Source organism: Salvelinus namaycush, unplaced genomic scaffold (assembly GCF_016432855.1).
Source record: "Salvelinus namaycush isolate Seneca unplaced genomic scaffold, SaNama_1.0 Scaffold167, whole genome shotgun sequence".
NCBI lineage: Eukaryota > Metazoa > Chordata > Actinopteri > Salmoniformes > Salmonidae > Salvelinus > Salvelinus namaycush.
The window spans coordinates 277,840-303,275 of record NW_024058419.1 but is presented as its reverse complement, the minus strand read 5'-3'; the positions used below and the strand labels follow the sequence as shown (position 1 = coordinate 303,275).

Sequence of the window (25,436 nt, the reverse complement as noted above, 5' to 3'; positions counted from 1 at the left end):
ACAGCTAACATATATATTTATGTATGTGATCTATGTAAATAAAGGAATATAACACAGCTGTAAAACTGTGAAGGACTATATGGTGGAGGCCTACCCATTTCCCAGGAGCATTGTAAAAAGTGGATTTGGGTACAGTGTTTATTTCCCCCTAATATCTTTGAATATTACACCTAAAATAATTAGGCCTACTTCTTTCTACTGCTGATCTGAGACCATTAGGGTTAAACATTACAGATATAAATGCAATATATGGAGTAGAAAAGATTTCCTGCCCACCAGAATCAACATATTTTCTACATGGTCTATTTCTATCTGAATGTAACACCTCAATCAAGCATGTTAATTGATCGTTAAGTCATGTTTGTCAGGGAAACGGTCATTAGTGGCCTATATAAGCCTCATACAGGCCATGTGGAGACACTACCTGTTGATAACACAGACTATTTTCATGATCATGGGAGGTGTGAGAGAATTGCTGCTCTTTGTGTTGACTGTGGGGGTTGCGAAAGGTTGGTTCACTAATGTTTTATTTGGATTGAATGGATTTGTTTGGGAAATATGCTCAACTTTATCAGTTGGAGATTAAAATTTGACTGTTTGTTCCGCATTGGTCATCTGCTATTAATATATGTAGCTATTTTGTGTCAACTCAACTTCTGTCAACACTTTCTCCTCAGTTTCTTGTTACCCTGTTGGAAAGTCCCAGAAGCTAGAGCAAGTCTCTCTGCAGAGGAGACTTGGAGGTAAGTGTTTCTTTCCACAACCCTTCTAGCTTTGTACTGTGTCTATGGTGCTGCTGTGTTTGACACTCATTCAACACCATAGAGTAACTCAGTTGTCTAAATAATGTTGTCAAACCCTTTGATTTGGTCATTTTGCTTGTGTACCTTAACCTACGTTTTTCAGAGCTGTCATCAAATGACGTCTCCATTGTGCATGCCCTGGCCTTGCTCCGATCCATAGGGTCTGACGCTAAACAAGACAGAGAAGGTACGGCCTGAAACATATACTTTTAAATCTGTGTTGGGTTCATGTTGCTCAACATTCGAATGGCAATTTGGCCTAGACCATGTAGAACAGCTGTGTTGCTGTAGAATACTCAACTGTTCATTTTTGTTTTCTCTCTAGAGTATTTCGAGACTAATGAAGTAGAATCCCAAGCTTCTCCAAACCATGGTAGCTCTCCGGCAAATGATGCCCTGTCCTCTGACGACGCTACCTCTGAAGCTGCCACTGGCCCGTCTGACGACGCTACCTCTGAAGCTGCCACTGGCCCGTCTGACGACGCTACCTCTGAAGCTGCCACTGGCCCGTCTGACGACGCTACCTCTGAAGCTGCCACTGGCCCGTCTGACGACGCTACCTCTGAAGCTGCCACTGGCCCGTCTGACGACGCTACCTCTGAAGCTGCCACTGGCCCGTCTGACGACGCTACCTCTGAAGCTGCCACTGGCCCGTCTGACGACGCTACCTCTGAAGCTGCCACTGGCCCGTCTGACGACGCTACCTCTGAAGCTGCCACTGGCCCGTCTGACGACGCTACCTCTGAAGCTGCCACTGGCCCGTCTGACGACGCTACCTCTGAAGCTGCCACTGGCCCGTCTGACGACGCTACCTCTGAAGCTGCCACTGGCCCGTCTGACGACGCTACCTCGGCAGCTGCGACCGGCCAGTCTGACCATGCCATTGAGGAACTGTTGAGTTCTGCATCTCAGCCCCCGTTGACCACAAACATGGATATCTGATGTGGGACATGGTGCTCGGGGTCCATGCAAGAGTTCATGGGTATTCTAGTCCAGGTTGTGTGTGTAACTGCATTTTCTTGTTTTGGCTCAATTAAACGTTAACTGTAATACTTGTGTCCTCAGTATTGTTTTGACGGTTCCTACTTGGAGTTGAGGTCTATGACCTGACATGAGTAACTGTGGTTATGGCAACATTTATTTTGCATTATAACCATGCTTTGGCATCAGCAATATGTTTACTTTGACCCCTGTGCTTAAATCACCATTTGCCTTAAGCTACATTTGGTCAAATTATGCTAGTAGCTTCACATGATGTGGAATGGGTTCTAGTTCATTTAAACTTGATGGTTTTGGAACTGAGTGTTTAGGGTTGGTACATATGAGGCTGCTAGAATTGGGGTTAATGGTGTCAGTGCTAACTAATATCACGGTTGTCAACTTGCATTTAAATGACTCTGCTGGGTGTCTTCTCTCGTAACTGACTTGGTTTCCTATTAGTGAATGCTTACATGTAAAACCAGCTCTCTTTCATTAGCCCATCGTTTTGGCGGTTGGTCTTCATATCCCAGTGCCAATCCAAACTTTCAGGTTTAAATAAGTCAATGCTAACCTGTCTTAGCTGGCAGGCTGCTATCAGGTCCAGGCTCTCCCAGAGTTGCTTGTAGCGCCGCTAACCTAGGGTTTGAGGGCAGGAACAGTTTGACCAGGATTTCCCACCCACTCCGATTTACATGGGATAAACCATTGGAAGAAACCGGTAAATTTCTATGAAGCTTGAGGAAGTCTGTTCATACAGGCCTTCTCTAGCCGCATGATGAACGCTCAGGGTGTGCGTCGTAGCAAACCGTACTTAGTCGCCATGAATTCAAAAAGCACGTACACGCAACCTTTAAATGCAGTTAATACAGCAACAAAATTGGCTCCAACGTTTGAGCTACCGGTAGGTATCTGCTGTAATTCATACATTTCTGTGGCACTGCTTTACTCATTTATGCCAACCAAATCCAGATAGCAAATGTTCTGAAAGAGCTGCAAAACCTGGACCCATACAAATCAGCTGGGCTTGACAATCTAGACCCTCTATTTCTGAAACTATCCGCCGCCATTGTCGCAACCCCTATTACCAGCCTGTTTCACATCTCTTTCATATCGTCTGAGATCTCCAAGGATTGGAAAGCTGCCGCGGTCATCCCCCTCTTCAAAGGGGGAGACACCCTGGACCCAAACTGTTACAGACCTATATCCATCCTGCCCTGCCTAAGGTCTTCGAAAGCCAAGTCAATTAACAGATCACTGACCATCTCGAATTCCACCGTACCTTCTCCACTGTGCAATCTGGTTTCCGAGCCGGTCACGGGTGCACCTCAGCCACGCTCAAGGTACTAAACGATATAACCGCCATCGATAAAAGACAGTACTGTGCAGCCGTCTTCATCGACCTGGCCAAGGCTTTCGACTGTCAATCACCATATTCTTATCGGCAGACTCGGTAGCCTCGGTTTTTCTGATGACTGCCTTGCCTGGTTCACCAACTACTTTGCAGACAGAGCTCAGTGTGTCAAATCGGAGGGCATGTTGTCTGGTCCTCTGGCAGTCTCTTTGGGGGTACCACAGAGTTCAATTCTCGGGCTGACTCTTTTCTCTGTATATATCAATGATGTTGCTCTTGCTGCGGGCGATTCCCTGATCCACCTCTACGCAGACAACACCATTCTGTATACTTCTGGCTCTTCCTTGGACACTGTGCTATCTAACCTCCAAACGAGCTTCAATGCCATACACCACTCCTTCCGTGGCGTCCAACTGCTCTTAAATGCTAGTAAAACCAAATGCATGCTTTTCAACCGTCCGCTGCCTGCACCCGCCCGCCCGACTAGCATCACCACCCTGGACGGTTCAGACCTAGAATATGTGGACATCTATAAATACCTAGGTGTCTGGCTAGACTGTAAACTCTCCTTCCAGACTCATATTAAACATCTCCAATCCAAAATCAAATCAAGAATCGGCTTTCTATTTCGCAACAAAACCTCCTTCACTCACGCCGCCAAACTTACCCTAGTAAAACTGACTATCCTACCGATCCTCGACTTCGGCAATGTCATCTACAAAATAGCTTCCAATACTCTACTCAGCAAACTAGATACAGTTTATCATAGTGCCATCCGTTTTGTTACTAAAACACCTTATACCACCCACCACTGCGACCTGTATGCTTTAGCCGGCTGGCCCTCGCTACATATTCGTCGCCAGACCCGCTGGCTCCAGGTCATCTATAAGTCCATGCTAGGTAAAGCTCTGCCTTATCTCAGTTCACTGGTCACGATAACAACACCCACCCGTAGCACGCGCTCACTGATCATCCCAAAAGCCAACACCTCTTTTGGCCGCCTTTCCTTCCAGTTCTCTGCTGCCTGTGACTGGAACGAATTGCAAAAATCGCTGAAACTGGAGACTTTTATTTCCCTCACCAACTTTAAACATCTGCTATCTGAGCAGCTAACCGATCGCTGCAGCTGTACATAGTCCATCTGTAAACAGCCCACCCAATTTACCTACCTCATCCCCTTACTGTTTTTATTTATTTACTTTTCTGCTCTTTTGCACACCAGTATCTCTACTTGCACATGATCATCTGATGATTTATCACTCCAGTGTTAATCTGCTAAATTGTAATTTTTCGCTCCTATGGCCTATTTATTGCCTACCTCCTCATGCCTTTTGCACACAATGTATATAGACTCATTTTTCCCCCCTACTGTGTTATTGACTTGTTTATTGTTTACTCCATGTGTAACTCTGTGTTGTTGTCTGTTCACACTGCTATGCTTTCTCTTGGCCAGGTCACAGTTGTAAATGAGAACTTGTTCTCAACTAGCCTACCTGGTTAAATAAAGGTGAAATAAATAAATAAATTCAGCGTGTTTTGAAGCAAGTTAAACCGTTATGGCCTATGCAAATTATTTTGTTTGCTACAGGGTAGGCCTTCCAGGTTATTTTATGTAGCCTAAGTTTGTGTATTGAATGTTATTCTACATTTGTTTGTCTGGGTCTCGAGAATCAGTTACCCTTTCTGACCAAGTCTGTAAAATAATGCGAGAACTGGGGGTATTTTGTCTTGAATAGAAGTAATAACGGAGAAGAATGGCAGGGTCTTGACAAGTTTATTTAATTTGATTATGTAGTCCACGTTTGTGTAGGCTCACGTTTAGTTGATGCTGTGACTAAATGAATATTAACTTGATCATTTACTTTATTGCTGGAGAACAGATGCAATAGGTAGGATTGAGAAGATTTGATGTAAATATAGCCTACCTTAGAATGGCACATGATAAACTGCGGGTTTAGATTCACGTGCAATTGATCAACTGCGGCGCTATCCAGTGGGCTGAATCTCCGCTACAGCGTAACTGTTACATTATAGGAGATTCAGATTTGTTTCCTCTGACAAAATCATCACAATAACCGAAGTTTAAACAGCCACAACCTTCCCAAATTCCCTTGATAGCCAGGTGCAAGGGGAGAGGAAAGGACCGAAATGCATCTTTCAGTGAAGGGTAGGCTACTGTAATAACCTCATTTGACCCGTCGGCCAACAGTGGCTCATAGACCTGTTAAAACTAGGCTACATTAATGAAATAGTGTGGTAACTTTGAGTTGATTAATATGCAACAAATACAAGAACCCATTAGTGTATTTCTCCATGTAGAGTGGTATAATCATGTTGGATTTTATTTGCTGCTTAACACCCTGCATCCCACAGCTGGCTTGCTTCTGAAGCTAAGCAGGGTTGGTAATGGTCAGTCCCTAGATTGGAGACCAGTTGCTGCTGGAAGTGGTGTTGGAGGGCCAGTAGGAGTCACTCTTTCCTCTGGTCTAAAATAATATCCCAGGGCAGTGATTGGGGACAGGTGCTGTCTTTCGGGTGGGACGTTAAACATGTGTCCTGACTCTCTGTGGTCACTAAAGATCCCATGGCACTTATTGTTAGAGTAGGGGTGTTAACCCTGGTGTCCTGGCTAAATTCCCGATCTGGTCCTCATACCATCACGGTCATCTAATCATCCCAAGCTTACTATTGGCTCATTCACTCCCCTCTCCCCTGTAACTATTCCCCAGGTTGTTGCTGGAAATGAGAATGTGTTCTCAGTCAACTTACCTGGTTAAATAAAACATATGCTTCTAAATAGCACTTTCGGTTTGAATGGGAAGCTCGGAAATTTCTTGCAATTTCCTCAGGAAGGAAAATTGGTAGATTCTCTGGAAAAGAATGACCGTCCTCCCTCAGCCATTGGGATGAACTTTGCGGGACCCGCATCCGAGTACTCCTACCAGGTACGGACGAGACATGGAGACAAGTGTTCCTTTAATGTTTTGTACTCGTCTCATTAAAAATGGTTTCATACTAAAGACTAGGTCAGAATACATTTGGACTCCCTCGCGCTTTGTCTTTCCCTCTCAAATCAACTCTTCACCGTGAAATGCTTGCTTACGAGACCACCCCAACGATGCAGAGTACAAAACTATAGAATATATGTATACATACAGTACCGATCAAAAGTTTGGACACACCTACTCATTCAAAGGTTTTTCTTTATTTTGACTATTTTCTACATTGTAAAATAATAGTGAAGAACTCAAAACTATGAAATAACATATGGAATCATGTAGTACCCCAAAAAAGTGTTAAACATATCAATATATATTTTATTTATATTTAGCCACCCTTTACCTTGTTGACAGCTTTGCACACACTCGGCATTCTCTCGACCAGCTTCATCTGGATTGCTTTTCCAAAAGGACAGATTTCCACCGGTCTAATGTCCATTGCTCGTGTTTCTTGGCCCAAGCAAGTCTCTTCTTCTTATTGGTGTACTTTAGTAGTGGTTTCTTTGCAGAAATTTGACCATGAAGGCCTAATTCACGCTGTCTCCTCTGAACAGTTGATGTTGAGATGTGTCTGTTACTTTAACTTTAGAGCAGAGGTAACTCTGGGTCTAGTGCTTGATGGATTTTGTGACTGCACTTGAAGAAACGTTCAAAGTTTTTGAAATTTTCCTGATTGACTGAACTTCATGTCTTAAAATAATATTAGACTTTCGTTTCTCTTTGCTTATTTGAGCTGTTCTTGCCATAATATGGACTTGGTATTTTACCAAATAGGGCTATCTTCTGTATACCACCCCTACCTTGTCACAAAACAAGTGATTGGCTCAAACGCACTAAGGAAATAAATTCCACAAATTAACTTTGAACAAGGCACACCTGTTAATTGAAATGCATTCCAGGTGAGGACCTCATGAAGCTGATTGAGAGAATGCCAAGAGTGTGCAAAGCTGTCATCAAGGCAAAGGGTGGCTACTTTGAAGAATCTCAAATATAAAATATATTTAGATTTTTTTGGTTACTACAGGATTCCTTATGTGGTATTTCATACTTTTGATGTTCTACAATGTAGAAAATTGTAAAAAAATAAAGAAACCCTGGAATGAGTAGGTGTGTCCAAACTTTTGACTGGTACTGTATATATTGTAAGTGTAATAAAATACCCAAGAATAAAGCTATATACAAGGAGTTCCAGTTCCAGATCAGTGTGCAGGGGTACGAGGTATTTGAGGTAGATATGTACAAGGCAGGGTAAAGTGACTAGGCATCAGGATAGATAATAATAAGAGCAAAATAAAGAACAGAGCAGCAGCAGCAAATGAGTGTAAAGGTGTGTGTTTGTTTGTGAGAGTGTGTAATGTGTACGCATGTGTGTTTGGGTTGTGTCGGTTTGTGTGTGTGTGGGTTTTGTGTGGGAGTGTGAATGTAGTGTGTGTGTGTGCATATGGTTTGTATACAGTCTAGTGATTGTGGGTAGGGTCAGAGCAAGACCCTTTAACAGCCCTGTTGATATGGATGGGGACGTGCTCTCCCCTCTTGCTCCTATAGTCCACGATCAGCTCCTTGGTCTTACTGACATTGAGGGAGAGGTTGTCCTGGCACCACAATGCCAAGTCTCTGACCTCTCATCGCCTTCGTGTCGTCAGCAAACTTGATGATGGTGTTGGAGTCGTGTGTGGCCACACAGTCATGGGTGAACAGGGAGTACAAGAGGGGACTAAGCACGCATCCCTGAGGGCCTCCCGTGTTGAAGGTCAGTGTGGCAGAGGTGTTCTTGCCTATCCTCACCACCTGGGGCCGGCCCATCAGAAAGTCCAGCATCCAGTTGCAGAAGGAGGTCTTCAGTCCCAAGGTCCCTAGCTTGGAGCGGACTATGGTGTTGAACGCTGGGCTGTAGTCTATGAACAGCATTCTCACATAGTTATTTCCCCTCTTAATTGAGATTGCTTCATCTGTGGATCTGTTGGGGAGATATGCAAATTGGAGTGGGTACAGGGTGTCTGGGATGATTGTGTTGATGTGGTCATGACCAGACTTTCAAAGCACAGATGTGAGTGCTACAGACAGGTTACCTTGGAGTTCTTGGGAACACGGACAATGGTAGTCAGCTTGAAATATGTCGGGATTACAGACTGTCCTGTGAGGATCCAAATAGGTCAGATCAGGTTTGCAATGAATGACTTCAACAAGATCCCTTCTTTTTTTAACCTTTATTTAACTAGGCAAGTCAGTTAAGAACAAATTCTTCGTTTCATTGACGGCCTAGGAACAGTAGGTTAACTGCCTTGTTCAGGGGCAGAACGACAGATTTGTACCTTGTCAGCTCGGGGATTCGATCTTGCAACCTTTCGGTTACTAGTCCAACGCTCTAACCACTAGGCTACGCTGCCGCCCCCTCTCACCCGCAGAGGGGGGAGGAGGGAACTGGTGGGGGTTAACAACTGACGCCCTTTTGCTTTGTTTCAAGAATACTTTTTCCTGACGAAATTCTAACACGTTCAGAAGCAACTACTGGAATAATATATCTAACATAAAACGTGGGGAATGGTCAGAGGTGATCTAAAGAACACTAATGTTGTTTTGTTAGTTATGTAGTCATTATAAATGTTATAAAGGAAATACTGTAACATGGAAAGTACACCCACTACATATGTGAAGTGTCCCTCCAATGTGTTGTGCATGAAATGGAGAAGAACAACAGTAGAAGACTTGTTGGACGATGACTGTTAAGAATGATGATATGAGAGAGACTTCCGCCAATGGCGAAGCTCTAACAAGACGCATCTGCGTAGTGTCCTCGAACTTTCAAACAGTTTTAAGGCATTTTGACATTGTTAAACTGTTCGTTAATAGTGCGTTGGAAGTTAAAACATTTATTGTATCGCCAAAACAAAATATGCCAAATATGTCAAAGCCTCAGACGAGGCATGGAAAAATGCCCCTCTCTGACAGCCCTTCATCGGCCTCGGCGGATGCTAGCTCGGGAAGAAGCACCAGCATGGTTCAGAATGGAGATGGACAAGGGTATAACAAAAATAAATCCAAGAGACACTTTCTGAACCCCTCAGCAAAATTGATGTACTGGTCGATAAACTCCACGAAGACCATAAAGTCACAAATGGACGAGTGACAAAGTTAGAAAAAGACCATGCTGACCACCAGGCTGCCATCCTGGACGTCCGTGAGGAAGTGGACCAAAAATACAAGAAGTTGGAAGACTCCATCGCTAAACTCGAGGAGAAATTTGATTATTATGAACATTTCCAAAGGCACTCGAATTTGAGACTTCAAGGTTTCCCGGAGGTCGTGGAGGGAAGAGACGCGATCTCCTTTCTACAGGATTCCCAAAATTCTGGATCTACCCCCTCCCGCGCACCCACTGGAGATTGGAGATACTGGAGATACTCGGCCTTGTCTCAGGATAGTAAGTTGGTGGTTGAAGGTATCCCTCTAGTGGTGTGGGGGCTGTGCTTTGGCAAAGTGGGTGGGGTTATATCCTGCCTGTTTGGCCCTGTCCAGGGGTATCGTCGGATGGGGCCACAGTGTTTCCCGACCCCTCCTGTCTCAGCCTCCAGTATTTATGCTGCAGTAGTTTATGTGTCGGGGTCTAGGGTCAGTCTGTTATATCTGGTGTATTTCTCCTGTCTTATCCGGTGTCCTGTGTGAATTTAAGTATGCTCTCTAATTCTCTCTGTTTCTCTCTCTCTCGGAGGAGGACATGCCTCAAGACTACCTGGCCTGACTCCTTGCTGTCCCCAGGCCACCTGGCCGTGCTGCTGCTCCAGTCTCAACTGTTCTGCCTGCGGCTATGGAACCCAGACCTGTTCACTGGACGTGCTACCTTGTCCCAGACCTGCTGTTTTCAACTCTCTAGAGACAGCAGAAGCGGTAGAGATACTCTGAATGATCGGCTATGAAAAGCCAAATGACATTTACTCCTGAGGTGCTGACCTGTTTCACCCTCTACAACCACTGTGATTATTATTATCTGACCCTGCTGGTCATCTATGAACATTTGCACATCTTGCCCATGTTCTGTTATAATCTCCACCCGGCACAGCCAGAAGAGGACTGGCCACCCCTCATAGCCTGGTTCCTCTCTAGGTTTCTTCCTAGGTTTTGGCCTTCCTAGGGAGTTTGTCCTAGCTACCGTGCTTCTACACCTGCATTGCTTGCTGTTTGGGGTTTTAGGCTGGGTTTCTGTACAGCACTTTGTGACATCAGTTGATGTAAGAAGGGCTTTATAAATACATTTGATTGATTGACAGTGATGAGCTTTGAGTGCACTATGGTGTTGAACGCTGAGCTGTAGTCAATGAATAGCATTCTCACATAGGTGTTCCTTTTGTCCAGGTGTGAAAGGGCAGTGTGGAGTGCCATAGAGATTGCATCATCTGTGGATCTGTTGGGGCGGTATGCAAATTGGAGTAGGTTTAGGGTTTCTAGGATAATGGTATTGATGTGAGCCATGACCAGCCTTTCAAAAACACAGACGTGAGTGCTACGGGTCGGTAGTTATTTAGGCAGGTTACCTTAGTCTTCTTGGGCACAGGGACTATGGTGCAATGCTTGAAACATGTTGGTATTACAGACTCAGACAGGGAGAGGTTGAAAATGTCAGTGAAGATGCTTGCCAGTTGGTCAGCGCATGCTCGGGTACACATCCTGGTAATCCGTCTGGCCCTGTGGCCTTGTGAATGTTGACCTGTTTAAAGGTCTTACTCACATCAGCTGCGGAGAATGTGATCACACAGTAGTCCGGAACAGCTGGTGCTCTCATGCATGTTACAGTGTTACTTGCTTCGAAGCGAGCATATAAATAATTTAGCTCGTCTGGTAGGCTCGTGTCACTGGGCTGCTCTCGGCTGTGCTTCCCTTTGTAGTCTGTAATAGTTTGCAAGCCCTGCCACATCCGACCAGCATCGGAGCTGGTGTAGTATGATGTGATCTTTTTCCTGTATTGATGCTTTGCCTGGTTGATGGTTCGTCGGAGGGCATAGCGGGATTTCTTATAAGCTTCCAGGTTAGAGTCCCGCTCCTTGAAAGCGGCAGCTCTACCCTTTTAGCTAAGGTTGGATTTTGCCTGTAATCCATGACTTCTGGTTGGGTTATGTACGTATAGTCACTGTGGGGATGACGTCATCGATGCACTTATTGATGAAGCCAGTGACTGATGTGGTGTAATCCTCAATGCCATCGGAAGAATCCCGGAAAATATTCCAGTCTGTGCTAGCAAAACAGTCCTGTAGTTTAGCATCTGCCTCATCTGACCACTTTTTTATTGATCTAGTCACTGGTGCTTCCTGCTTTAATTGTTGCTTGTAAGCAGGAATTCTGAGGATAGAAATATGGTCAGATTAGCCAAATGGAGAGCGAGGGAGAGCTTTGTATGCATCTTTGAATATGGAGTAAAGGTGGTCCAGAGTTTCTTTTCCTCTGGTTGCACATTTAACATGTTGATAGAGAGAGAGACAATACATTCCTGATCAGGTCACTTGGTTAGGAAAAACCCCTGACCCAACACACTGTGTCCCGACACACTGGGTCCCAACCCACTGGCTCCAACCTCCTGGATCCAACCCTCTGGATCCAATCTCCATCTCTTCATTACTTGGTTATGAAAACCCCCTGGTCCCAACACACTGGTCCCAACCCCCTGGTCCCAACCCCCTGGTCCCAACCCCCTGGTCCCAACACACTGGTCCCAACCCCCTGGTCCCAACCCCCTGGTCCCAACACACTGGTCCCAACCCCCTGGTCCCAACACACTTGTCCCAACCCACTGGTCCCAACCCCCTGGCCCAACCTCCATCTCTTCATTACTTGGTTATGAAAACCCCCTGGTCCCAACACACTGGTCCCAACCCCCTGGTCCCAACCCACTGGTCCCAACCCACTGATCCAACCTCCATCTCTTCATTACTTGAAGGAAATCATTCTCGAACACACTAGAGCTCTGTCTTTTCGTGGAGTTGTAATTGAACAGTGACTACACAGTTGAATGTGGGGAGGTGTATGTATGCATTGACTCACATCCACCCCAAGGTCCAGGAGGTACTTGACCATGCTGATCATGCCGCTGGAGGCTGCAGAGTGGAGAGGGGTGTAGGCCCTCTTGTCTTTACAGGACACCTCTGATCCATGAGAGGCCAGCAGTTTCACCACCTCAATGTGCCCTATGGGGGGGAAAAGAGAGACAAAGAGAGAAACAGAGATGGAGAGAGAGACAGACAGATGGAGAGAGACAGAGAGATAGGCAGAGATATAGAGGGAGAGAGAGGTTAGTTTATAGTGGTACACAGCACCATTAGCAATACCTACATCGTGTTAGTACAATTGAAAACCTACATCTTATCAACATACTCAGTCCATCATTCTGACATAATAACACACCAGAGGTAGACCATACAGCTGAGCTGTGAGGCTAACACACAGTCAATTCATTCACTCACTGGGATAAGGACATTAGTCAGAATGTATATGTGTGGTCAACTCATTACCCATGTAAGCAGCCCAGTGGATTGCTCGGCGGTCCTTCTTGTCAAAAGCATTAATGTTGGCTCCTCTGGAGAGAAGCAGCATCACCATCTAACAGGAAAAGGAGAGAGAAACAAAACACAGGCTGAGGAAAACTAAAGCAAGATCTGCTCAAATCTGGCGTCAAAGCCTCTCTTGAACAAACTCAAGCATACAACTAGGGCTGTGACGGTCATGGGACTTCCAGTGTCGGTGATTGACATGCGGTATGTACACAGTCATCGACATAACTGACAGCCGACGGACGGGCGGGGGAAACATTAGCAAAGGAAAACATTAGAGTGTTTAGGCCTAACTGTCTTGCTCATAGCCGTGCGAGTCTCAAGTTAAGGGGAAGCTCATTTTCACCATAAAAAAATATATAAAGCATTCTATGCATCTTCACATTTACAGACTTTTGTAAGATAGCTGACTATTGCTAATGTGATTAGTAAATTGGATAGTCATCATTTAGGCTAATAATATAACTCAATCACTGTTCGCAAAATAACGTCTGTTCAATGCAGCGTGTGGTGGAGTAAGGCTAGGCTAGGCTATGTCAGATATGTTTCTCTTTACAGGATTTTTTTTCCCCTTGTTAAAATATTTTTTATCATGCAATTCTACTACACTTTATATGACTATAGAGATTAGCAGAATCTTTTTCAATATGACTTTAAAGTGGCACTGACCCAGGAATAAAGAAAGTGAATATGCACACTCACCAATGGCAAAAATACTGTTCGCTCAATTAAGTTGAGAATTTTGATAACTAAAAGACAGATTAGTCTTTTCATTGTCTTCTCTTTGAAGCAATAGCCAATTGCTTTCCAAACTATGTTAGCCTGAGATAGTGTTCAGTCTTTCGTGAGATGCACTGTCAGGCTCATGTAAGAAGTCATATTTACACTTGACCACGTCTGTGATCAGTGCAAAAAAAATGGACGTCCTTTAGCTCTGTCCGAACCTCCCCCTTCACCTTGAAAAAGAAAGGTTTGGGAAACCCTGCTTTAACAGGCTAAAACTATTTTAAACCGGTCTTATTTTGAGACTAAGCCTGCTCCAGCCTATAAGAACGAGGAGGAATGTCATAAAGTAAGTAGAACCAGATCATGAACTACAGTATGTAAATTGACAGATACTGAACAAGGTGCATACGGCTGATGGAAGGAGGCATCTGTTCTTAAATTGCTGGAGCACAGAAAGGATGTGTCCAAAACACATCCTACCTTTCCCAATGATGAGTAAAGGCCGTTTGGCCTACCTTTCCCAATGATGAGTAAAGGCCGCTTGGCCTACCTTTCCCAATGATGAGTAAAGACCGTTTGGCCTACCTTTCCCAATGATGAGTAAAGGTCGTTTGGCCTACCTTTCCCAATGATGAGTAAAGACCGTTTGGCCTACCTTTCCCAATGATGAGTAAAGACCGTTTGGCCTACCTTTCCCAATGATGAGTAAAGGCCGTTTGGCCTTCCTTTCCCAATGATGAGTAAAGGCCGTTTGGCCTACCTTTCCCAATGATGAGTAAAGACCGTTTGGCCTACCTTTCCCAATGATGAGTAAAGACCGTTTGGCCTACCTTTCCCAATGATGAGTAAAGGTCGTTTGGCCTACCTTTCCCAATGATGAGTAAAGGCCGTTTGGCCTACCTTTCCCAATGATGAGTAAAGGCCGTTTGGCCTACCTTTCCCAATGATGAGTAAAGGCCGTTTGGCCTACCTTTCCCAATGATAAGTAAAGGCCGTTTGGCCTACCTTTCCCAATGATGAGGAAAGACCGTTTGGCCTACCTTTCCCAATGATAAGTAAAGGCCGCTTGGCCTACCTTTCCCAATGATAAGTAAAGGCCGCTTGGCCTACCTTTCCCAAAGATGAGTAAAGACCGTTTGGCCTACCTTTCCCAATGATGAGTAAAGGCCGTTTGGCCTACCTTTCCCAATGATGATTAAAGGCCGTTTGGCCTACCTTTCCCAATGATGAGTAAAGGTCGTTTGGCTTACCTTTCCCAATGATGAGTAAAAGCCGTTTGGCCTACCTTTCCCAATGATGAGTAAAGGTCGTTTGGCCTACCTTTCCCAATGATAAGTAAAGGACGTTTGGCCTACCTTTCCCAATGATGAGTAAACTTGAGTGTATGCATTATAGATATGGGCTTCATAGAAAGTGTTACAAAGTGTTCTCTGTTCATCTTATCCATCCAGGTTTGGCCGGGGTAGGCCGTCATTGTAAATAATAATTTGTTCTTAACTGACTTGCCTAGTTAAATGAAGGTTAAATAAAAATATATGAAGTGCTTCACTATAAATACGTTTGACTATGTGGTTTGAAGTACTTTACCATTATCTTGCACAAACAGTAAGACTACTGTAGACAGAAATCAATGCAGTAATGTTTTATTAAATAAAGGCTCTGATTAAAATAGTAATAAAATCAGGCATTTGGCTAATTCTTCTTCCCAAAAGCTCCTCTGAATGGTTTGGAGACGGCTCTGGAGATAGCTCGTAACACCCTGACTATGAGAGGGCGTTTACGGGACTGGGACTCCTGGGGAGCAGGGGCCAGTGTGGTTGTCAGGTCCTCCTTGGGTGGGGAAGTGGATGGAACCTCTGGAACCTCACACTCAGCATCTGTGATAAGAATATTTCATAATCAGAAAATGAACGTGTGTGTTTGTCTGTCTGTCTGCCTGTCTATCCGTCTGTCTGTCCACCTGTATCTGTAGTCACTGTTTTAACATGCTGGCCATAGGGTGATACATCAATATGACATTATCGATGCTTATCACTTACTCTGTGAAATACGAGTCTGGTAGGCAGCGCATCCTGTTCAGGGTGGCTCTTCGGTTCCCCTTTTGTCTTGAACAGCTGTTGACAAAACACATCAGGACAACTGAGCCTGTGTAAAATATATGGTATGCATCCCTAAATGCACCCTATTGGCTACGTAAGGCACTACTTTTGACAAGGGCCCATAGTGCTCTGGTCAAAAGTAGTGCACTATATAGGGAATAAGGTGCAATTTGGGACACAGGCATTGACTCTCTCCCATGTGTATTAGGATTGTATTACAGCGGCCTCACTCAACCTCCTAAAGACAATGACAACAGCATTGTTCTAATGCTGAGAGACAATAGGGGTGTAGTGAATCTGTAGGGTACATTTCAGCCCCAGAGCCCCCTACCTTCATCCTGATCTTTGGAATCTTGCCAATTTTGGGTAGGAAGCGCCACTTCCTGTTCTGCGGGCCATGCCGTCAGCCTTTACATCAGCCGGGCTAAGGCCCCTGGCAGGGAATTCCTCAGTAGCATTAAGGTCAGCCACAACGCCATGAGTGATGTCACTTGCGGCATTGCTGGTGTCTAAATAAGAAGAGCAAGCTGGTGTGACTGACCTGGGTACAATAACTGGGAGAAGAGGACGCAACAATGGAAAGCAGTCACTGCGTTCCAAAAGGCATTCTCTTCCCTTTATAGTGCACAACTTTTGAACAGGGCCCATAGGGTCTGGCTCTGGTCAAAAGTAGTGCACTAAACATGGAAGAAGGTGCCATTTTGGACACAACCAGCAAAGTTCACATCATAAAACGCAATGTATTGAGCATCATGTTACAATGAAGTCCTATGCAGATGAAAAGAGGTACTTTCACTTACCACCCTCCATTGCAGACTTGGACAGATCAGTCAGACTGTCCATCACCATGTCTGTCATCAACTTGATGACCTGATCCAAAACCCTGTCAGCAGTGGGTGGCATAGGCCTACCCAAACACTGCCCCAGGAGTCTGCTAACAGAAGTGTGGGCAAAGCTGTAAACGAGCTCTGACGCATAGTCCTTTGACAGCTTCCTCAGTGCTGGATTTGGCAGCGCTGGTTGAGAGAGGCTTCTGTGGCCAGTCATGGATTGAAGCTGGCGTCTTATGGTTATCTCCTGAATGAGACCATGGACCTTTGCGATCAGGTTGCCAGACGCATCTTGAAGGGCTTCAATTGACAGAAGCCTATCCAGATTTTCTTCTGCTGAAGTCATCTCTGGGTCGTCTGTCTTCAATGTGTCCATTATAGTTTTCACTATGATACCGGTGTCAGATATGCTAATTTCTTGTTGGCTCACAAGCGCTGACTGTGAACCTGTCTTGTCCATTGCGTTAGAGGTATGGCATTCTGTCCTTGTGATCTCATCGGCAGCGCTCATGTCAGGCAACAGGTCAAGGCTCTCCAGTAGAGAGTCTAACATGTTAGTGGCTATCAGACACTCCTCACTTGCATTCTTCCCAACAGATGAACTCTCAGAGTTGGCCAATCTGCACTTGATCACATTTAGGATCAAGCTGAGTGTCTTCTTTGCAGTTTTGCTAAAGCCTTCTTGGCTGAATGCCACTGTTCCGTCTTGTAGAGCCACAAGAGGTTCACAACTTTCACTCAATCCACAACCATGGAGAGGAGAGGCGCTCTTCAAACTGGTGTCGCTCACAACTGACATACTCCTGGTGGGCAGACTGACATCCTCACTGCATGTGTCAATTACATGGTGGTCTGTGGAGGAGCCACTCGAAGACACAAGGGCTTTAAACCTCTTAGTCAAACTGACTTTTGAAAATGGCTTCTCACTTCTCACAGACGGCGGGCGGCTTCTGTCCTTAAGAAGAGCAGTGTCAGGGGACTTCGAGCATCTGAGTGTCTCCACAGGGGTGAAGTCCAGCACATCTTTGGCTGTGGTGACTGACACGGGTGGAAAAGACAAAAAGACGTTCAGTCTATCCTTTACTCTGTGGTACATGATTTGAGCAGCAAAAAATGAGTTGTCAAAGACAACTCTGGGATTGAGCTGGGACTGCAGCTTTTTCTCTCCTAGTGGGAAGGAGTCTGCGTCCTCCACTGTGTACTGGGATACACTTTCAAGGTCTTGCATGACCATATTCACTATATCTTCAGTTGTAGAAACCACATGGTGTGAGAAGGTGATGCTAGGCATGCTCTGTGGCAAAGAACAGTTGGCTTCGCTAGCAGCTCTGAGAATGGCCTCACGCACAATCTGTTTGGCCTTAGCTCGGGAACTCAGCACTGTGAAAGCTCTGGATGGAAATGTTAGAGGTTCTGCTGGCTGCACTACGAGATCGCGTGAGCGTGGCAATCTTGGCTGACGTCACGTCACTCGAAATGGTGAGGTCCTCCAATTTCGAAAGTATCGAGTCCAACTTCTGGTTGAAGTCGAAGGACGCATTTGACGTGTTCTCCCCAACGGAAGCGAAGTGGTCTTCCTTTGAAGTCTCCAACCTCAGCACCGAGATCACCTGTTTGATGACCCCTTTAGTGCAGGTGTCGAGGGTGAGCTGGTGGGCTGAGGCTGAGGACATAGAAGAGGTATTACTGTCTGTCTTCTGTACAGGAGATACCTCCACAGTGGTCTCAGTTACAAGTAGTCCAGTGTCATAGAGCTCAATTTGCACAGGAGTATTTTTTCCCTCAGTGAGAAGGTGAGAGGTGAAAAGCTTCCTCAGTTTGTCCAGGGTTTTGGTATAAATCTTCTGGGAACCTGAACTCACTTCCACCCAGAACATTTTGCGACCTGATTTCGTACGCATGGAGGCCTTATTGACCTCAAATACCTCATGCAGGTCGGAAATAATTCCACCAAATAGATCAGAGGATGCTTCCTCAATATTCTCCGTGGAAACACAGACAGACAGAACTTCCGACAGTTTCCCACAAGTGTCAGTTTTATCCAGCATGCCAGTATATGTCACAGCTGCATCCTGAATGACCTGAGTGATGCATTGCTCAGCTTTGACGATATACTCCTCCACTGGTTGACCATGGAGGATGTCAACTTTATCAGCAGGGAGCACCTTCTGAATACTCACATTCTCCTCTGATGGGCGTGGACTGTTGAAGATAATGCTCTCAGTGACCATGTTAGAGGAGGCGAGAGATGAGTCGAGAAGCAAAGACCTGTATATTATCGAGGTGGACAACTCTGGGTGCTTTATCATAGCAGCCTCCTCCAAAATGGCCGACGGGCCCTGGAGGACGTCAGAGATATCCATGTCCTCAATGGTCTCTGCCAGAGACGATAGTAGGTCTCTGGCTGACAGGTTGGTAGGTCTCTGGCTCTCGAGCTCCGTTTTGATTGCTTGACAGACAGTTGCTGCAGCAACAGCAGCGCTACAACACAACTGCTTCAAGGTGGAGTCAGAAATAGATGATGACAGATCTGTCATGGACATGGTGGAGAGTTGACTCTCAGAGACAAAGGGTCTGAGTTTGACAGACACCTGTCTGACCAAGTCCCCAGCAAGAGCTCTCATGTCTATTGCTCCACTAGCTGAGTTGTAGGAGCAGGCACTCTGTGGCCTTGACGGGCTCCTGCTATCCAAAAATCCTGTTATCCCAAAAAGCTCAAGTACAAGATCCACAACATCAGATGACACTTCTGTCATTCTGTTGTTGGACAGAAATTGACTTGGATGAATGGTGCCTGCATTCAGAGTCCAGTCGCAAATAGAGTTGTCGGACTGACTCTGGACTAGTGGAACTAGACAGGTTTCACTTGGACCTTGACCAAAGAGTTCTGCCATTTTGAGCAGAACTGATCTTAAGACCTTTGACTTGGAAATGTTCAGCAGTGGGTCGTTGTTGGACAGTCTGGTGGACGGTCTACTAGCCGATCTCTGAACAACTAGGCTTTGTACTTCTGCCGAAATGGCAGTGAGAAAATAGGTCAAGGGGCTGGTCGCTCGCTCCTTTTTTCCTCCGTTGGCTTTAGCCTTGAAGATGCTATCTATGATGATGACTATAACCTGTCCAGCCAGAGGACCCAATATGGCCTCAAGCTCCCTCTCTAACTCAAGGGGAGACTTGTGGCCATGCGCAATATGCTCTATGGCATGGGAATACATCTTAGCAGACACCATGCTTACCATCTCTTGGGCAAACTGCTGACTTGCTGAGATACTACCAGACAGCGGACCTAGAGTTCCCTGACTGAGACTTCGCATTAGCTCAGCCAATCTGGAGTTGAGAAGGTTCATAACCAACTCTACAATACCCATCATAAACCTGGTGTCCGTTGGTATTTTGACAGGTCTGTATTTCTCCCGTCTACTCCAACTGGACGACAGTACGATGTCACTCTGCGACTGGCCGCTTTGGACCATGTTGAAGACAGAATCCTCAGAGATTCCAAACACAGATCTCAGTGGTGCTGAGTGGGGTCTGTGTCTCATCTCTATCACCACCCTCATGTGAGCAGACATATCGCTCTTCATCCTCACTCAGCAAGGAAGTCATGGACCTGCAGAATGCACAACAGAAATGAATAGTACATGGTAACAAAATACAAAATATGATCCAAGAATTTGGAAGTATCTAAGTAGTATTTCTCACTAAGTGGATCTGGAATGGATATTTGTACTTATAACAAGGGACATGGGAATAATGTTTTTAGAAAGACCTACAAGAAGAGGGGATAGGGGTAAGTACCTATGAGAGGAGGGGAAAGGGGTAGGTACCTGTGAGAGGAGGGGAAAGGGGTAGGTACCTGTGAGAGGAGGGGCTAGGGGTAGGTACCTGTGAAAAGAGGGGCTAGGGGTAGGTACCCGTGAGAAGAGGGGCTAGGGGTAGGTACCTGTGAGAGGGGATAGGGGTAGGTACCTATGAGAGAAGATGATAGGGGTAAGTACCTATGAGAGGAGGGGATAGGGTTAGGTACCTATGAGAGGAGGGGATAGGGTTAGGTACCTATGAGAGGAGGGGATAGGGTTAGGTACCTATGAGAGGAGGGGATAGGGTTAGGTACCTATGAGAGGAGGGGATAGGGTTAGGTACCTATGAGAGGAGGGGATAGGGGTAAGTACCTATGAGAGGAGGGGATAGGGTTAGGTACCTGTGAGAGGAGGGGATAGGGGTTAGGTACCTATGAGAGGAGGGGATAGGGGTAGGTACCTATGAGAGGAGGGGATAGGGGTAAGTACCTGTGAGAGGAGGGGATAGGGTTAGGTACCTATGAGAGGAGGGGATAGGGGTAGGTACCTGTGAGAGGAGGGGATAGGGGTAGGTGCCTATGAGAGGAGGTGATAGGGGTAAGTACCTGTGAGAGGAGGGGAAAGGGGTGGGAGTTCGTGTGCTGCAAGTGGTTCTAGAACTGGTGCGCCTACTGGGTCCTCCACTAAAGCTGAATCTGACGCTGCGGCCAAGAGAAGTCCCTTCTCTTGCCTCATTACTTCCTGATCCAGAAGAGCTTGACGAATCAGAGAGCTCTATCTGCATGGTGAGGTCAAGGGCGGGAATGACCACAGTGGATGTAGACTCCATCACCCAATTTGTGATATCCATGCACCTGGCACTAAACTCATGTCTGCTCATCTGAAATGTTAAAAGACCATACAGAGTTAGTTTGTTAACGGAGCTGCACTGCTGCACCATGTGTTTACTCAAGCTAGTCAATTAAAGCAGTGGTTCAGGATGTTCCACAATGCTGGAAAGGGGGGCCTGAGTGAAAAAGTTTGGGAACCTCTGAATTAAAGGTCCTGCACGATTTCCACCAATAAGAGTTTGGAATGTTTGGTCCATCTTACCAACATTAACTACTTTAGAAGTGACTATAACTCACCCGGCACGCATATTCTCACTCAGCAGATTCCAATGGCTGAAAAGTAAATAAATAAAGGTACACAATTAAACTACATGACATTACCTCTATTCTCTTAGATTACGTTATGGATGGACCTCTACGGAACTAGGCCACATCCAAACATCCCTGATTGGTCATTTGGTCAGTTGAGTCCCTTGTATTTGCCCGAGACTCATCACCTCCTTCTCAAAACCCATTGGACGAGAAGGTCAAAAGGGAGGGCTTTCTCATCCAATGGGTTTTGAGAAGGAGGCGAGAAGAGAGGACGTGAGGAGTATGCAATTGAGATTGTCCCTATGGGTGCGTCCCAAATGGCCCCTATTCCTTAAATACTGAACTATTGTTGACCAAGGCTCTAATAGGGAACATATCTAGGGGATGCATGGGGAAGCCAAAGAGCAACTTACCCATCCTTCATGTCCTGCACAAAGGTGTGTAGGTCTGGGTAGCTTCTCTTTCCCCTGCTGAGGGTGAGGCTGGTCTGGGAGGCTGCAGCCTTGCGGGTCACGCTAGTGAAGGTCACCACTGCAGCCTGATGGGGACGACAGAAAGCAGACTTAGGCTGGAATTCAATCAAATTCGCCATAGCACTGTTAATGCAATGTCTGTTTACGAACTACTGTCTGCATGCACAAACAGAAATGTACACACACACTGTTATCTGGAAGCATTTACCTTTGCCACTCGTTCAGTCTCCTGGGATTGAGATGTCCCGGCTGTTTGTAGATCATCACTCTCCTGCATCACACTCTCTCCTTCGACCTCCAGTGTCAGAGTTGATGTGGCTGTCTTCAGATCAACCTGCTTCAACTCACTCTCACCTTTGGCCTCCTAGATTAGAAGACCTTTACTAGCTCAAGCTTTGAAAATTAATTTGTCATTTTAATCTTCAATGCGTCATTAAAACACAAAACATCATACCTCCTGTGACTGAGATGGGATGACAACGGCCTCGTCCAACTCACTCTCTCCTTCAACCTCCTGTGACTGAGGTGGGATGACAACAGCATCGTCCAACTCAATCTCTCCTTCAACCTCCTGTGACTGAGGTGGGATGACAACAGCATCGTCCAACTCAATCTCTCCTTCAACCTCCTGTGACTGAGGTGGGATGGCAACAGCATCGTCCAACTCAATCTCTCCTTCAACCTTCTGTGACTGAGGTGGGATGACAACAGCATCGTCCAACTCAATCTCTCCTTCAACCTCCTGTGACTGAGGTGGGATGGCAACAGCATCGTCCAACTCAATCTCTCCTTCAACCTCCTGTGACTGATGAGGTGGGATGGCAACAGCATCGTCCAACTCAATCTCTCCTTCAACCTCCTGTGACTGAGGTGGGATGGCAACGGCATCGTCCAACTCAATCTCTCCTTCAACCTCCTGTGACTGATGAGGTGGGATGGCAACAGCATCGTCCAACTCAATCTCTCCTTCAACCTTCTGTGACTGAGGTGGGATGACAACAGCATCGTCCAACTCAATCTCTCCTTCAACCTCCTGTGACTGAGGTGGGATGGCAACGGCATCGTCCAACTCAATCTCTCCTTCAACCTTCTGTGACTGAGGTGGGATGGCAACAGCATCGTCCAACTCAATCTCTCCTTCAACCTCCTGTGACTGAGGTGGGATGGCAACAGCATCGTCCAACTCAATCTCTCCTTCAACCTTCTGTGACTGAGACGTGCCATCTGTCTTCAGATCAGCCTCCTGCATCTCAATCTCTCCTTCAGCCTCTAGTGACAGAGTTTGGATATCTGTCTCTAGAACAGCCTCTTCCAACGTGGTCTGTCTCTCAACCTCTCTGTGATCTTTATCAGATCTAGATACAGAAAAAGGAATCTCTCTAAGGTCACTATAATGTGCTATAATGTGAGTGTGAGGATGTGTTCCAATTATAGAATTAGAATCATAGAAGTAGAATGAATCATTCTAGAATTAGAATAGAATCACTCGAATTATATGGTTCCAATACTCTGAGATGACTCGGCCTATCCAGAGGTATATACAGTATTTAGAGAATTTGGCAAACTTTTAGAAAGGACTCCATGTTAGCGCCTTTGAGCCTTTCATTTACCCAATAAGTCAATTATAAAATAGATGTTCAGTTACATATTATTGTTTAAAATGTCAATATTGCGCATGGGGAGCCAGCTCTCATATGCATATCTTTGATTATACTGTGTCATATAATGTATACATATTGATGTAAATGCAACATAATGCAGATAGATGTCCCATCTCTCTAAATACATGGCTCTGGGCCTACCTCTCCATAGGACCTTTGACCTACTACAGAATCTGTATTTGTAGGCCTATGTGATCCTGTAACCAGTCACAAATGTGTCATTAGTGTAAATCACTTACCTGTCTTCCTTCATAACATCACCGTCATTGATGGGGTCATCCAGGTCTATGAGGGTGAGGTCATTCCCACTGACCTCTGACTCCTGAAAGACAGCACAAAGTCATGTTTGGATGTCACCTACTGTGTCGCCTTTAGCCGTGTTGAAAACAACTGGGAACTCTCTGACTTCCGACTTCAGTGCGTTCAAGACAACCGGGGGGAAAAAACTAACTCCGACAGGGAAAAATCGTTTTCAATAGTCATCCAACTTGGATTTCTAAGTCAGAAGCAGCGCGGCTTGGCGTGTCATGTTTCGGAGGACTCCTGACTCGACCTTTACCTCTCCCGAGCCCGTTGGGAAGTTGCAGTGATGAGACTAGATCGTAACTACCAATTGGATATCACAAAAAAATGACAAAAAATTAAATTAAATAAAGTCGGAAACTCTGGCATCTTTTTAGAGCTCCAACTTTCCGACCTAAAGACCATGGAAGTCATGATTTGACCAAGATCACTTGCCTTGAAAGCACCATTAACCCAACACTCATTGTCACATCATAATGCATCATATGCATAGAAATAGAATCACCAGAACATCATGTCAGGTGTACAGTTCAGTTTACCAGTCAAATTGCCATGGTCAGAGGCTCTATCCTTTCTAGTGATTCTATTTCTACGGTCACATCATAATGCATCATATCTATGCTTGTGTCCGAAATAGCACCCTATTTCCAATATAGTGCACTTCTTTTGGCCGGAGCCCTATAGAGTGCCACAGTAATGAGTCAAAATCCCCATAAAACCTAGTAGTCAAACAGGGAAATGGTTCCAATCGTTTTCCCACCATACATTTTTCCCATAGTGGATTTTAGAAACACTTAAAATAAGGGCTGTGTTTCAGGTAGGCTTACCATTTTGATAACTGTGTAAATCTCTCTAGGACAAGGTGACTTTTATCAATATATTCGCCTGTATTTACCCCCCCAAAATGAAATGCTAATTAGCTGCTAATGTGGCTATCATAAAGAATTTCAAATGATCATGCTGATCGAGGCAAAGGTAAGAATCTCTTGACTAACTATCTAATGTTAGCTAAATGTAGTAATTAATAAATTGGCTACATTTCTTTAAATGGACAATTCTGTGAACTGTTTAGTGCAAGTTTTAAATTGACACAATACCTGTTAGCAAAGGTGTCAGCTAGAAATGACGTTTAGGAGCTTGCAGGGATTTGTAGTTTTGCATGTCTACTTTGATGCTAATTAGACATTTCGAATCTGAGAGTAAATAGAGCCAAATGTATTGCTAAAAGTCACCTTGTCCATGAGAGCTTTACATGGTTATAAAAATGTCACACCACGGTAAACCCACATGAAACACAGCCCTTGTTTTATGTGTTTCTAAAATCGCCTATGGGAAAATTAATGGTGGAAAAACGATTGGAACCATTTCCCTCCCTGTTTGACCGCTAGGTTTTATGGGTATTATGACACCTCCACTGTGGGGCTATATAGACGGGTTGGTTGTTTAGCAACAACACTGGCAAGTAACTGTGGGTAAAATAGACAGGGTAAATAGACAGGGTTTGCTTAGAATGTTGACAACATGTAAACTATATTTAGTCTCTAAATGTTAATTGCAAACAAATACATTTGCATAATGAGCACTTGCTAGCTGAGGTTTAGAGTCATAACAAGATACACGCATTCCGGCCATTGATGAGCGCGCATGTTTTTCGTGACGTCAGCCAACCAGTGTATGTATCTTGGTCAAAAGTAGTGCACTAGCCTACATAGGGAACAGGGTGCCATTTAGG

General features: G+C 45.3%; 1 long non-coding RNA gene and 1 pseudogene across 1 annotated transcript; one reads left to right on the top strand and one right to left on the bottom strand.

Annotated features, from left to right (window-relative positions):
- Positions 1 to 25,436, top strand: part of LOC120037284 — a 56,911-nt pseudogene that overhangs the window by 9,656 nt on the left and 21,819 nt on the right.
- LOC120037278 lies at positions 21,711 to 22,244 on the bottom strand. Its single transcript, XR_005474795.1, has 3 exons — positions 22,195 to 22,244; positions 21,949 to 22,104; positions 21,711 to 21,805 (listed from the first exon to the last, which is right to left on the bottom strand). It is a non-coding gene; the product is annotated as an uncharacterized LOC120037278 (long non-coding RNA).